The sequence below is a fragment of the Bos indicus genome, chromosome 16, assembly GCF_029378745.1.
Source record: "Bos indicus isolate NIAB-ARS_2022 breed Sahiwal x Tharparkar chromosome 16, NIAB-ARS_B.indTharparkar_mat_pri_1.0, whole genome shotgun sequence".
Taxonomy (NCBI): domain Eukaryota; kingdom Metazoa; phylum Chordata; class Mammalia; order Artiodactyla; family Bovidae; genus Bos; species Bos indicus.
This window is the reverse complement of record NC_091775.1, coordinates 56931354-56947309: the sequence shown is the minus strand read 5'-3', so window position 1 is coordinate 56947309 and position 15956 is coordinate 56931354. Positions and strand designations below refer to the sequence as shown.

Here is a 15956-nt window from a genome sequence, read left to right as displayed (position 1 = left end):
GCTGGGATGTCCTCAGTATTATCCCTAAGTGACTATATACTGTTTAAACACACATAGCACTTTACTGGAACACTTACAGGCATTCAGAAGAACTTACTAACCTTCTGGTGAAAGTTCTAATAGTTAGTTTTGTTTTTCCCATTTCTGAGTTGAAATCTGGATCTCTAGCAGCCTATACTCATTAACCATGATTCTGCCTTTTATTCCAACTTCCACACAATAGTTCTTCAGAAACCTGAAGACTATTATTGGACCTCCAATGTTCTGCTATCCCAGCAGCGGAATTTCCCTTTTGATAAGATTTCAAACCAGCCTATCCAGGAGATGGTGAGGTTCAGGAGGCCTGGCGTGCTGTAGTCCATGCGGTTGCAAAGAGTTGGACGTGGCAGGATAACTGAACAATGACGACAATACCAGCCTGCACCCTTCATTCTAGCTATATTCCAAGTATTTTAGTATCACGGTATCCATCACTATTATTTCCTTCTCATTATTTTCCACATTTAAAAATTTTTCCATAATACATCTATATTACCTTTCTGATGACAAAATTCTATTTTAGGGAAAAAAAAACAACCACATCAGAGGAATCATTAGAGTACTTTCTGTACTCTAAAATACTAAAATATGCTCCATAGCAAAACTTATATTTAAATCTGAAAGGAAGAAAAATAGAATCAGAGCAGAACAGATGAAAAATACTGTGTTACTTCTTCCTAGACATGATACTTTTCAGAAGATTTACATGCACATTAGAGATCTTTGATCTGAAATGGTTAACCCAAGACTCTCACTCTAAAGATGAGAAAATTCAGAAGCAGAAAGGTCAAATGCATTGCCACGTTTAAATCATTAGCTTAGTGTTTCTGACAAGTGCCATAAAATTGAGATCTTCCCTGCTTAAAACCTTGAAACAGCATTCCATCGCCCTGCACATGAAGTCCAGTTTCCTTAACATGGCTATTAAAGGCCGCTCTCTTCTCTAGACTAACTTTGAGCCAATCTTTGCTTCCCTCACCCAGCACTCTCTGCTCCGTTTCTTTAAGTTTTCCTGCTCACTCCTGAAACTTAGGATACACTTGCTGCTCTTGCTGGAACACCAGACCCCTTCCCCTCATTCTCTTCAGATGGTTAAAACCTCCTTGTCCCTCAGGTCCCTGATACCTAACTTAGATCACTTCTTCCTCTGTGTTCCCGCAGAGCCTAGTCCCTCTGATTTGGACTAGATCTCCCTAAAAATTCCCTTAGGACTCAGGTCTTCCCCTCTCTTCATAAAATTCATAACGTTTTTTGATAACTGTTTAACATCTATTTTGCCTATTAGACTGTAAATCCCATGGAGGTAGGAACCCCATTTTACCTGGCTCTCTTCTGTAAGCTTAGCACTAACTCCACTAGTATTACTGGGTGCAAAGGACATAGTTAATAAAAATTTAATTTTATTAATACTAAGACTTAAGTTAGCTTTTAATAACTAAAAATATCTATAAAATGCTATTAACATGCTATACTACACACAATTCTTCTGGATTTGAATCCCACATATTACTCTTTGCCCTACTATGCTTCATGGACACACTGTTTCAGCTAGACTTTTCTGGGTCCTGAGTCTGTCAACCAAAAGACTAGCTATCCACGCTGGGCCCTCTATACATTTGATATTTTTGGCTGCCTTTGTATAATTAAGTATCCTTCATTTAAGATAATTTTTAGTATAAGCCATCTTTGTACCTGTCCAATCTTCTTCTCAAGTGCCAGTTTCTGGACTATCAAAGTTTTTTTTTTTTTTTTTTCCCCATTACAACAATAAGTTCACAGATGTATTTGAATAAATAGACTGAAAAGTGAGATTCAAGTAAGACGGCAGCAGTTCCACATTCAAACAATAACTTTCTTGTTAGCATATGCTTTTTCCACAGTTAGGGAAATTCAAAACAGACAAAACTATTAACTGCTTTACTTATTCATTGTAAGCATGCTTGCTACAGGAAGAACCTTTGCATGTATAGAACTCAGAGTCAAACATGGAGCTTTTAGAATTTAAGTAAGCATGTTTACCTTAATATCCACATTATCCGAAAGATAGTAAATAACAACAGGGCTGATCACTGTTAGAGCAATCATTCACCTTCAAGAAATTAAAGAAACTCTAATTATAGATTTAACGTCTAACTTACCATCTTCCTTAGAAACTGTTTGGGTGTAGAAAAGTTCAGGATTCTGATAATCAAAGGGATATATAATCTCAAGATTATACAATAACATATAATAATTATAAGTATAGTATTATACTTATAATAACTAATGAGTGAGAAAAAAGCATAACGCCATGTATTTTGTTTTGAATGCAAATAAAACATTTTATCTTTTTTTTTTAATGCCATGCATTTTCAATAATAATTAAGAACACTGTCCCAGAGCAAGGGAGCCTGTGTTCAAATTCTGACTTTGCTACTTTCCTGCAGTGTATCCTTGAGTTATCTTCTGAACCCCTGCTTCAGCTTGACCATCTGTAAAATAAGCCTACAGTTTTGTTGTGAAGGTTAAATGACTTAAAAAAAATAATGAGTTAATTGAATTAAATAAAGTTTTAAAATAATGTGATTCTTTTTATTGAATCATTTTATCACTATTAAGATGAAACTCAGGATATATGTATACCTATGGCTGATTCATATTGAGGTTTGACAGAAAACAAAACTCTGTAAAGCAATTATCCTTCAATTAAAAATAAATAGATAATAAAAGAAGATGAAATATAATACTATAGAACTTGTTATAATACTATAGAACTTGTGGACCCTGAGCCTTACGTTCCTTATTATGTCAATCCCTTTCATCTTAATTTGTGAGTCTACTAATTTTCTATTCTTACTCTAAGTCTCCTAACATGAAATCAGTGCATAGTCAAGAAAGGAAATTAATTCCTTCCCCTTGTAGGGATACTGAAGATACGTACCTTACTGTCCTATGAAAAATTCTCTAAAGCTGGGGAAGACCGAGGATCTATGCAAGCAGCTGGGCTATAGAGGTGCTTAGAAAAAGGTGGATCAGTCCAACGTCAGCAGTGCTGTGGTCACCCTGTCAAATGTCACACTTATTCTGCACAGCTGGGCCCTGGCTCCTGCAGCCAGAAGCAAGCTGAATCCTACGGGTTTGGTCTAAATAGGTCACTGGTGAGTGAAATTGTTCAGCATGAATTCATAGTCATTTTATATCATGTTCAATATATAAAAAAACTTCTATATAGTTTGAAAGCTTGAGTAGGCTGAATGCCTTCATTTCACTCCAGATGGAATTAGTACCTTTATTTTACGTAGTTCTTATTTCTGTTTTCCCCTTGAAGATTGCCTAGGGGAGGCGTGGTAATTTACTGTAGGATATCAATATCACTTCAAATTTGTATACCCTTTAAATATTTTCAGTGTTCTTAATTCTGGAAAGTTCACAGGACAGTTTCTCTTATTTCTAATTAACAGAAATGAATAGTTTTTGCTCAGTTATTCCAATTATTTATTTGCCTAATTTTGTAGAATATCTACCATGTTTTGACCTGGTAGGGTTTTAAAAAACTCCTTGTGTCTTGGCAAGTTTCTGTTAACAAATGATCTCTTTTCTCCCCTGGGTCCAGTCTCAACCTTCTTGCATCAAATGCAGTGTGCTAAGTTCCATTTCCATCAATGATTATAAAGAGTACTCACTTCCTGAAGAAAGTGTAGGAGAAAAAGGAACTCGTGAGTCCAGCCAACTCTGTCATGGTCATCTTGGTTAGAGACAAAATATATTCTGATGTTCTCCAGTCTTCTCTCATATCCTCTCTGCACCCTTCCATCATTGGAAAGGCTGGTCCTTGAAAACATTTCATCCAAGAGCAAGAGTCTTGAGTGCTAAGCTATCCCTTGTTTTTCATATCTTCTTTGAAGAGTTCAAGTCAATGACAAATTAGAGTACACATTTACAGATGACATTAATCCTTTAAACAGAAGATATATTTCCTGTCTCTTTAATAAGAAGAAAGCTCAACAGCCTACACCCAAGAGAGAAAGCAATTTGCACCTTTTAGGCAGGAGCAATAAAAATGATCATTTCACATGAAGAAGTCAAATTAATGCAAGTGTGACTGTTAGGTTAGAGGGTACTTCAGAGCTTTTGCGCTTCTAACCAAAAGTCACCTTTTAACAATTAAGCAATTTTGCTGATTGCAGCATTTATCACATACTGCATGAGTTTTACCACTATCTTGGGATATGTTGAATCCCAAAACACCAAAATTGTCACAATCTACCAGTTTGGAGTTCTCCAACAGATAGTTCAGTAAATGTACCTAGGACCTTCCTCCTCTTCCCCTCATAATTCTTAGGATCTAATCAAGGAGGGGAAAATTATTTGAAGGTACTTTAATGTACTTGTGAAGCATGCACTGGCAGGACACATGCATTTAAAGAGAACAACAGTGACTCGGAGATGATGTTCTCAAATCCTGTTTTCAAAGAACAGCCTGGAAAGGATCTGCCACAAACTGTTTCAATGGACCCTACAAAACGAAGACCTGGTTACTAAAACTACTAGGATTATTCCATAAGAGATCTCCTGAGTATGAACAGTGCACTCCAGCTTTCTGAAACTTAGCAGACATTTTGCATGGCTGATAATTGCTGAGATCCTAATTAGAGAAGTACCTGCCAATGAAATGTCATAAACAGGACAAACAGTACATGCAATCAGGATCTACTTAAAGGTTTGTAGTAAGGTGTTGGAGAAGACTCTTGAGAGTCCCTTGGACTGCAAGGAGATCAAACCAGTCAATCATAAAAGAAATCAGTCCTGAATATTCATTGGAAGGACTGATGCTGCAGCTCCAATACTTTGATCACCTGATGTGAAGAGCCAACTCACTAGAAAAGACCCTGATGCTGGGAAAGATTGAAGGTAGGAGGAAAAGGGGATGACAGAGGATGAGATGGTTGGATGGCACCACCTTCTCAATGGATATAAGTTTGAACAAGCTCTGGGAGAGTGAAGGACAGGGAAGCCTGGCATGCTGCAGTCCACGGGGTTGCAGAGAGTCAGAAACGACTGAGTGACTGAAAAACAACAAAGGTCCTTAAAGAAAACAAAAATGGTTCTTTGTCTCTAATAGGCATCTGTATGTTTAAGATAAGGCCTTCACTTTATACGCTTACATTAACAACTCTGCTGTAAATTATCCCTTTTTCTTTTCTTCCTTTCTGGGAGAAATCACAATCTCTTAACAAGTGGTTGTCTTTGGAGATCACTGTCTTTTCTAACCTAATACATATATTGATTCTCTTTCATTGTTTTAAGGACCACAGAAGTTCTCTGGATAGAGAGAATTTCTGAGTGGTAAAATTATTAGTAATTTCTGCCTTTTATTTTTTATTTATTTTTTTCCAAATTTTCATGTATAATCAACATTATTTTACTCATTAACGATTAAAAAAAAGACTAAGTTGTAAGATCTTTAGGGAATAGAGCTATTTGGTATGCTTCTCTTTAAATAAATGATACAAACAGCTATTCTTTCTGTAATATGTATTAATCAACTTTAGTACATCATTTTCCTACTCAAAACCTTCATCTATAGAACTAAAATATCGATCCCTTAGCATTACACACAAAACCCTCCATGACCAACACCTATTTTCTTACCACTTCCTGGCCTTCCTCTCATATTCTCATATTCTAGCTAGATCAAACAGGATAAAATTCCCAGACATGCTATTTCTCCTGTGTGCTTCTCAAAGTGCTCTTCTCTTCACCTGTAACATCTTTCTTCTCCATATAGCCACCTGAAATTTTTCCATTTTTTCTTTAGAATGTTAATCAAAAGTTTTCACCTTTAAAGGGGCACAGATATACACTGCTGGTGGGTGAAACGATACATCTTTGAAGGACAGCAATTTGGCTTATGTATCAAAATTACAAAATGCACATACTTTTCAACCCAGCAATTCCACCCCCAGGAACTGGATATATGGATATTCTAACACTTCTGTGAAATGACATACAAAAGGTTATTTACCACACCAGTTTGTAGTAGCAAAATACTGGGAACAACTCTAAACACACATACATTGGGAGCTGGTTAAACATATTACAGAATTCCATACAGTGAAATACTATGCATCTATCAACTGCATAAGAAATCCTTGATGTACTGGCATAGAAGAATTTCTAACACATATGGAAAAGCAAAGTACAGAACATGAATGGGATGCCAAAATTTCTGTAAAAAGAGAGGGGAGGAACACACACCAATTTGCCTGTATCTGCATAAAATATTTCTGAAAAAGAACACCACTGGGACAACAGGAACAATTTCACTGGACTCTATTTTATATATACTGAAATTTTAAACCATGTGATTATACTACTTATTAAAAAGGTAAAACTGTAAAAGTTTAAAAATCAAAGTGCTAAAAAGTGTTCACATCTTTCGATAGTATCTCTATTTCCCATACTGTCTTTTCCATCAACTCCTTTATTCATTCATTACAACACCGGACTGCAGATATTCTGTGCCAAGTGAAGAGAAATGAAAACAACCTGCAAGGTCCAACTCAGGGAAGCAGATAGAATATTCATTTCAGTGAGGCCCCAGGTACACGATGTGACAGGCACACCAAGGAAAGGCTCTCTTCCAGATTAGACTATTATCTCTTTGAAGATACCGTAAAGGTTAACACAGTGCACTGCCCATAGGAGGTATGCATGTTCAATGAACCACCGAATAAGCTAAAGAAATAACCAATGCATTATTTTTTTAGACAGTGAAAAACTAATATTTAAGTATTCAACTAGTGTTTGTGTGAAAGTCGCTCAATCGTGTCTGACTCTTTGTCACCCCATGGACTGTAGCCTGCCAGGTTTCTCTGTCCATGGAATTCCCCAAGCAAGAATACTGGAGTGGGTTGCCGTTCCCTTCTCCAGGGGATCTTTCCAACCTGGGGATTGAACCCAAGGTCTCCTGCACTGCAGGCAGATTCTTTACCATCTGAGCTACCAGGGAAGCCCATTCAACTAGACTCTAAACTAATTAATTCTACAATAAATTTTATAAAAATTTAGTATGAAGGTCTAAGGAGAAAAAGATTTTGAAATAACCTTTGCTATCTTATGTGTACAGATATTTATGAAGGTATCCAATCATCTTGAGAGTCCCTTGGACTGCAAGGAGATCAAACCAGTCAATCATTAAAGAAATCAGTCCTAAATATTCCTTGGAAGGACTGATGCTGAAGCTGAAGCTCCAATACTTTGGCTACCTGATGCAAAGAACTAATTCACTGGAAAAGACCCTGATGCTGGGAAAGATTGAGGGCAGGAGAAGGGGAAGACAGAGGACGAGATGGTTGGATGGCATCATTGACTCAATGGACATGAGTTAGGGCAAGCTCCAGGAGTTGGTGATGGACAGGGAAGCCTGGTCCTGCAGTCCACGGGGTTACAAAGAGTTGGACATGACTGAGCGACTGAACTGAATCATTACAAACATTATCCACTGCAGACCATGATTACACATATGCGGTGCTTCTTTTTTCCCCCAATACTATTGATTAAATATGTACAGAGAACATATAAAGCACCAGGCACAAGGCTGAGCTAGAGATATAGTGGTAAACAAAAACAGACATAGCCCTGTTCTCATGGAGGTTATGGGTTAGTAAGAGACTAGTCAAACAATCACATAAGTTTCACAAGTATTTTTAAGAGCAGGCTCATTGGAAAAGACCCAGAAGCTTGGAAAGATTGAGGGCAGGAGGAGAACAGGGGCGACAGAAGATGAGATGGTTGGGTGGCATCATCGACTCAATGGACGTGAATTTGAGCAAACTCTGGGAGATAGTGAAGGACAGAAAAGCCTGGCATGCTGCAATCCATGGGGTCACAAAGAGTTGGACATGACTGAGCAACTGAACAACAGAGGAGGAGAAGAGAGAAACTGCCAGGCACAGTCAAATTTCTCCGAGGCAGTCATAAGGAAAGGAAAAGTTACCTAAAGCCTTTATGTCTCAGAAAATGTAAGTTAAATGTTATGTTAGTGGGGACTTCCATGGCAGTGCAGTGGTTAAGATGCCGCATTTCCACTGTAGGGGCCATGGACTCGATCCCGTCAGGGAACTAAGATGGCACATGAAGTGCAGGGGGGCCTAAAAAAACAATTTTTTAAAAAAATGTTATGTTAGGAAATTGTGGACAGAATACAATGTCCTTGACCTTAGATGGAAAAATATCTATGTTTTTCTGAACCTCTGATACTAACCTCTGAAATTAAAATTATGAATGTAGGCAATAATCTACTGTAGTATTTGTTAACATATCAAGCTCTGTACCACTTTGGGGCTTTCTCTCAGAGGTTTCCTCTGCCTAAGCCACTCTTTTTTTCCTTATTTTCCCTTGGATGGCATTCAGATCTCAAATGACACCAGTGAGGCACTCACTGATTACCCAACATAAAGCCTCCAATTAAACAATTTAATTACATTATTCCATTTCAAGTCTCTGCATAATACTTATCACTGGCTGACAAGTGTTATTATTAGCTAATATTTGTGTCTTACCTCTCCAAATAATATAAGATTTGCAATTGATATAGGTCTTTCTACTATCTACGTCACACCTAGATTCCCAGGGCCAAAAATACAGCACAGCACACAGGAGTAGATCAATGAATATTTTTTATTAAATATTAAACTGAATGCAAATATGGGTGCTAAAACAAATAAAAAACTAGAATATTATTTTTCAGTCATTGTGGACAAGCTATGATTTTACAAAACAAAAACTTTAGGTATTATATGTTTCATGTCAGTTGCTCCTAAAACACCTCCAAAAAAGATATTTTGAGTTAACTCACAAATCAACCTCACTCCCAGAATCAAGTATAGAAGATAACTTCTCAACTTCTGAAACAGGATTCAATGCAGAAGAGCTCTAACGACTGTCATAGCAACTGGTTCAATCATTTCATATTTAATAGCAAAACAACCTAAGTGAGCTTTAGAAAGTGAATTTATAAAGTCCTGCTAAATGTTAATCTCTTATTTCAAGACTGTGTAAAGGAGAATCAGTTTGGAATTATATTAATCTATACACATACTTCCGGAGAAGGCAATGGCACCCCACTCCAGTACTCTTGCCTGGAAAATCCCATGGACGGAGTGGCCTGGTGGGCTGCAGTCCATGGGGTCGCTAGGAGTCGGATACGACTGAGCGACTTCACTTTATTTTTTCACTTTCATGCATTGGAGAAGGAAATGGCAACCTACTCCAGTGTTCTTGCCTGGAGAATCCCAGGGACGGGGGAGCCTGGTGGGCTGCCGTCTCTGGGGTCGCACAGAGTCGGACACGACTGAAGCGATTTAGCAGCAGCACCATACACATACTTCCCTGGTGGCTCAGAGGTTAAAGCATCTGCCCGCAATGCGGGAGAGACCTGGGTTCGATCCCTGGCTTGGGAAGATCCCCTGGAGAAGGAAATGGCAACCCGCTCCAGTATTCTTGCCTGGAAAATCCCACAGACAGAGGAACCTGGTGGGCTACAGTCCACCAGGGGTAGCAAAGAGTCGACATGACTCAGCGACTTCACTTTCACTTTCACATACACATATACCTCTTATTAGGTCCTGGGTATTCTTAAATGCTTTAATGTATTAACTTCCTATAAGGTGCCTCTAACATACTTTCAATTCACAGATGAGAGAAAGGAAACTCAGAGAGGTCAAGTAACCTGCCCCAAGTAAATGAGCTAATTGGTGAAGAAGTGGGGTTTGACCCAGACACTCTGGCTCCTGGGCTCAACTCTAGACTATGTTACCTCCCCTGTCACTCAGATTCTCTCTGAAGAATGTAGAGTTGTGATTCATGGGTAACAACTTAACTCTGCAAATGACAGAACTATAAATCTGAATGCTGTATGGCGACTATATTCTGTCAAGGGAATGAAATGAAACTTGGGGAAAGAGATAAAATAGATGCAAAGAGACAAGCTCATTAGATGGAAAGAGATAATGGAAAATGTTTGCCACTACTGGCTATGCTGAACTCCTGCTCTTGTGTTTAAAGGAATATCCCCTGGTGCCCACATGATAAATTCTGCTTCTTGTTTAAGACAGCTCAAGATTTTATTACTTGCAACTGTAAGAATCTCAGCTTATACCAAAACTGATAAACCAAATGAGGGAGGAAATGGCTTCCTTGCTAAACTGAAGTTGATGAAGTACTACCAAAATACGTTCACTGAAATAACAATCAGAATGTAAAGTATTCAGATAATAACATTAAAAAATATGGCTTTATTCTAATCAATATTTTTGTATACAGAATGAAGACTGAGAAATAACTACTAATTTCATTGTTTTCTCCATCTCTGGCACAAGGAATTGCTCTGAGTTTTTTCTTTTTAATTTGGCATGTGAGATGAAATTTATATGCCAACCTGGTAAGGAGGAAGTCATTTCAGAAAGCTCCCCCTCATCTCTCAGTTATACAACAGAGAAACTGTAGCTCCCTGAAGACCTCCCTTCTTTACCTGGCGCAGTGCTGCTATGTTGGTATGTGTCTGTTAAGAATATTATATCCAGTGCTAATCGAGTATAAACATGTGTTAGTCTGGGTAAAAAGCCTTTGTTAATGGACAAACCACCAAACAACCAAGTCTCTTACAGTGATGCTGTGATCTAGAATTTCTAAATGTGGAACATGATAAAGCCAAAATGGGCCATCTTTTCTCCATTACATGTCTTGATATCCAACTTTCCTATTCAAACTGACATAGTAACACTCTTTCCAGTTTTAATTTTATAAGGTAGAAAGTTTACATGACAGTAATTTACAATTTATCTCAGTCATTTACTCTTCTTGAATAGATCAGCTGGTGCTGCCTCCTAAGTAATTCTACTGTACTTATCCACTACAAGAACTGAGCATCGTGCCTGAGCGAATTTATTTATTTACCCTGTTGCTGCCAAAATGTCAAGAAGTCCAGACTCCTGTCAATTCTTTTAACCTGCTGTAATGACCTTTAAAATTTTTTTCCATGGGCAATGTGGCGCCTGTCAATCTGTTACTGCCCGTTCCTGCAATAATCGATACATCTACTCAACGGATGGTCTCACCCATATAAATCCCTCCAATTAATGCCACATTGCCTTCTCACCATCCTGAGGCTCAAACCTAAGCTCTTCTACAGCAGGGGTCCCCAGCCTCTGGGATCTAAAGCTTGATCTGAGGTGGAGCTGATGTAATAATAACAGAAATGAAGCACACAGTAAATGCAATGCACTTGAACCACTCCCAAACCATCCCCTACACCCTGTCTCATAAAACCGGTCCCTGGTGCCAGAAAGGTTGGGGACCACTGCTCTATACCATCTTCATGGCAATAGACTCCAAGTTTTCTGTAAGACTGATATCCTGATAGTGACCCCCTACCAAACAAAGCAGTTCACTAGGGCAACCCAACTAGTACATTTGTCTACCCCTTGCCTTCTTCCATGGGCCTTCCTAGTGGCTCAGTGGTAAAGAATTGCCTGCCAATGCAGGAGAGGTGGGTTCAATCCAAGAGTCAGGAAGATCCCCTGGAGAAGGAAATGGTAACCCATTCCAATATTCTTGCCTGGGAAAACTCATGGACAGAGGAACCTGGCAGGCTATAGTCCACGGGGTCGCAAAGAGTCGGACACAACTTATCAACTAAACAACAACAACGCTTTCTTGCACATCCCTGTGACGCCTCATCTACTCACCATACTCAGCCTTCAGGCTTTCTTCAGGCAGTTACAAGGGGAGACGATTAGAGCTTTCACTGCTAAGTGCTTTCATTTAATCCTTGAAATAACCAAGTAATGTAATGCTACTATATCCCTCATTCAGATGCTTAGAGAAACTAAGTAATTTGCCAGTAAGCAGCAGATGTAAAACTTGAACTGGGAACCTTATAACCTTAAAGCCTCTGAAACAGTTAATCCCTTGGCCTTTGCACAAGCTGTTTTCACCCTGCTCAGAAAGGCCCTACTACTTTCCACTCGCCGGCAAACACCTTATCAGCCTTAAAGCTTCAGTTAATTGCTTCCATCCCCTTTGGAATTCTGCCTCCACTGAATAACTATTCTCCACTTCATTCTACCCTATAACAGTAAATATCATCCCCATAAATATTGATTTTGCTTGTCTCTTTTACTTTATTATGAGATCTTTGGGTAAAGGATATTCTATTCATACCCAGCATATTGCAGTAATCCCAAAATGTTTACAATATTACATACTGGCTAAAGCAACGTTCCCTTTGTTATAGATTAAAAAGTTGAAATAATTCACCAGAACATAAGTTAACATTTAACCTGAAATATTCAAGCTTGACAGAGTATGCATTGGTAATTTTTACTCATGTTTAAACATTAAATCATACATTCTGAATTTAAATACATATTTAAAGCTTCCTTCTGGAATGCATAACAAATGTAACAGATGTGATCTTTTTCCTTTATTTACACTAGTCAGGTATAAAGATAATTAGAAATGGTGGACGTGGAGAGAGGAACTCCGGTGATTCCACTAGGAGACAGAAGGCCCTGACTGAGGAAAACTTTAGAGTCTCTCTCCTTCGGTTGTTATTATTCCTTGTGTGAGCACCTTGCAGTAAGAGGAAGATGAGGAAATGGGTACAATTTTGTCTCAAAATGAAAGAGTTAATTTCAGCCAATGAACAACAAGAGGAAAAGTAAGCTGTTGGATTTAAGGAAAGGCAAGAATACTGTGTCCAATGAGGCAGCTTTCTCAATGCTTCTGAGTCATTTTGATTAGACTGAATTTTCACCTTACATACCAACTTATTTATGCTGTAATTTACAAGTTCTAGGCTTTTGTTTAGCTTATCTTAGCAAATACAGTATTGATCTGCATAACCTTATGTTGTGTATGTATGAATGATCTGGATGATAAACGAGATTATGCTTGACTTCCTTATCCTTTTTTCTTATCTGTTTTATCAAAAGAGCCTATATAAAGGGATCTGTCATTTTCTTCATTATCATTCATTTTTAAAAAATCAACAGGATGCAGCCATATATATAACAGAGTAGAAAAAAAAAACTGAACACATCACATGTAGCAACAGTAAGTATGGTTTAGTCAAATTTTCTTTCAGTCTTGTGTGTACAATGTCGTGAGATGTATTTTTCACTATGTGTCTCCATCAAAGATGTCACAAAAGCCACAGAGTTACTTATGAACAAGAAAAGATTCAGTGTCCACATGAAAACCACTGTACCTAACGGCATTACTACCATTTAAGAAATCAAGATAACTCTCATTATGAAACAAAGTCCAATTACAGAAATATATTAATTAATCCTGTACTAGGAAAGTTTCTAAATACCCTTATAATAGTCAACTTAAACTCAGGGGATTTTATATGTTAGCAAGACTATAATTTGCTTTACAGTGCGGTAATAAATCACATTGAGAAGCAATTTATTTTATACTGCGGAAAATCTGAGTATTTATCTCTTTCATACAATTTTTTAAAGGGTTCATCTCGGACAAAGAAGAAAACTCAATATGGAATCAAAAGCAAATGATAAATATTTTATCTTACCACAATTTTAGTATAACTTTCCCAGACAAACTAAAACCAAACTATCACCTCCAAAAGATGATACCAGTAAATAAACTCTTTCAAATTTCAAACCCAATAAAGAGAACTAAGAATCTCTAGAACGTTCTGTAATTAACATCCTGACATTTATACTATTTAAACGTTCAGTGTATAGAGCTATATTTTGTGTCTTTATCATGCCTCTGAGATTTTCCATGGGCTAAATCCCCTTTGGGGGAGCTGGAATTGCATCAAGGCCTAATATATACCAATACGCAGAATATGGAAGAGTGTTTCCTGGTAAGCACATCAATATTCACTCATTCATTCATTTTCTCTCTTCCTCTCTGTACGTGTATAAGCACACACCCCAGATGTCTTGAATTTATTGAGCACATGTGGCTCCCCATGACCTGGTCACTACCTACCTCTTCTGAATCTTCTGTCTACACTGGGTTACTTTACATCTTTGTTTTTGTTCTTCTCCCCTTTAGCCTGGAAAATTGCTACACATTTTTGAAGACTCAGGTCAGATCCCTTAAAAGGACCTTGATAGGACCATTAGAAAAAAGCAAAACAGAATTCTGAATTTTTTGGATAAGTGTTCATGATGGATTATTTTTAAATTAATGGCTAAAATGAAGCTTAAAGATTATTCACAACTGTGAATTAACCTATCCTGACTTGGTATATATACATATTTATGGTTAACTAAGGATTGGTAATAATCTCCATATAATATATTTAATTATAAAAATAGAAATTATGTATATTAAACAGGAAAAGAATGTAATAGGCTGGATATTTCTTTACTAATGAACACTTTACAAAGTATATTATGGTTTTGTATTTGTTTTGCTTTTTTGGTCTAGCTGATTCTTTTAAACTGTAGCTATAAAACATTTACGAGAGGAGAAAGTATAATGAATTCCTATGTACTACTTTCCTGTTTCAATTATCAACACCTATTCATTTAGTTTTACCCACATCACCAACCTCTCTATTGGACCACTCTGAATCTTTGCAGACATTAACTATCCTTACCTTATCTTGTTTATCATCATTAACTATCTCCATACATCCCTCTAAATCACTTTAAACACAATCAAAATATTACTTCACACACAAAATTGAGTATTTCCCAATATTACTAACTATCTAATTAGTGGTCAAATTTTCCCTGATTACCTTACAGATTTTATTATGGTGTCATCAGTACACCGAAACAAGGTCCGTATACTGCATCAAGCTGATACTACCCTTAAGTCTTTGAAAATTAACCTATGAATTCCTCTTCCACCTTTTTTTTTTTTATTACAATATATTCTTTGAAGAAATTGCCACATTGCATTAAGGTTCCTATGTCTTAGAGAATTGTAGTTTCATACTAGAAAGATGGTGGTTCAATGGTAAAAGAATCCACCTGCAAACCAGGAGACACAGGAGACATGGGTTCGATCCCTGCGTAGGGAGGCCCCCGGAGGAGGAAATGGCAACCCACTCCAGTATTTCTGCCTGGGAAATCCTATGGACAGAGGAGCCTGGTGGGCTATAGTCCATGGGGTCACAAGAGTCAGACACAACTTAGTGACAAACAAAAACAACTAGTAAGATAATCGTTATTATACTTGCTCATTCTGTTGCTTATGATGAGTACTACTGAACAGAAGAGGTCACTATGACAACAGTCAGGAAAGTATGTTTAAAAGATATGGATCAATGACTAAGGATGACATCTACAGAGAAGAAACAACAAACATTTGCAAGGACTTTGTTTTTCTATTACACCAGGACATGCAAACTAAGACTCTTGGAGAATGGTTTAAAAAAAAAATTACAAATTTAAATCCTAACTAAAATTATACTTATAATAGTTCCTAGTAATAATGTAAAGACTCCAAAAGTTATTTGATTTTTAGATAGCTCAGTTCTTAATGTCTCTATTATGGCCCACTGGTAAAAATGCTCCACTTCAGAAATACTCAATTATATATGTGTAAATGTAGGTATCCCTCACCTAATAACCATATATGTACATACAAGGCAAACACATGAGAGAATATTATGTTTGGCACTATAAAACTTCTTTCAACCTCACTACATAAGAAACCATTAACCTAAGTTTTACTCCTGGGATACTTGAAAAGTACTACTAAGGTATAACAGTGTTTAGTTTTATAAATAAAACCATGAAAACCTGTAGACCTTGGTGCAGCTGTACCAATGCCAACAGCAGTACTTCTTTTTAATTCCCAGGAAGTTATGCCTCAACTGCTACACGAGTACAACTACCATATTAGAAAAGAAATAACAGCCCCAGAGGAATGTGCAAGGCCCC

General features: G+C 37.4%; 1 protein-coding gene and 1 pseudogene across 8 annotated transcripts in view; both read right to left on the bottom strand.

Moving 5' to 3' along the window:
- RABGAP1L (RAB GTPase activating protein 1 like) overlaps positions 1-15956 on the bottom strand; it is a 739452-nt gene that overhangs the window by 78742 nt on the left and 644754 nt on the right. The gene's annotated exons all lie outside the window — the stretch shown is intronic.
- LOC139176536 (replication protein A 32 kDa subunit pseudogene) overlaps positions 1-15956 on the bottom strand; it is a 52995-nt pseudogene extending 37039 nt beyond the window's left edge.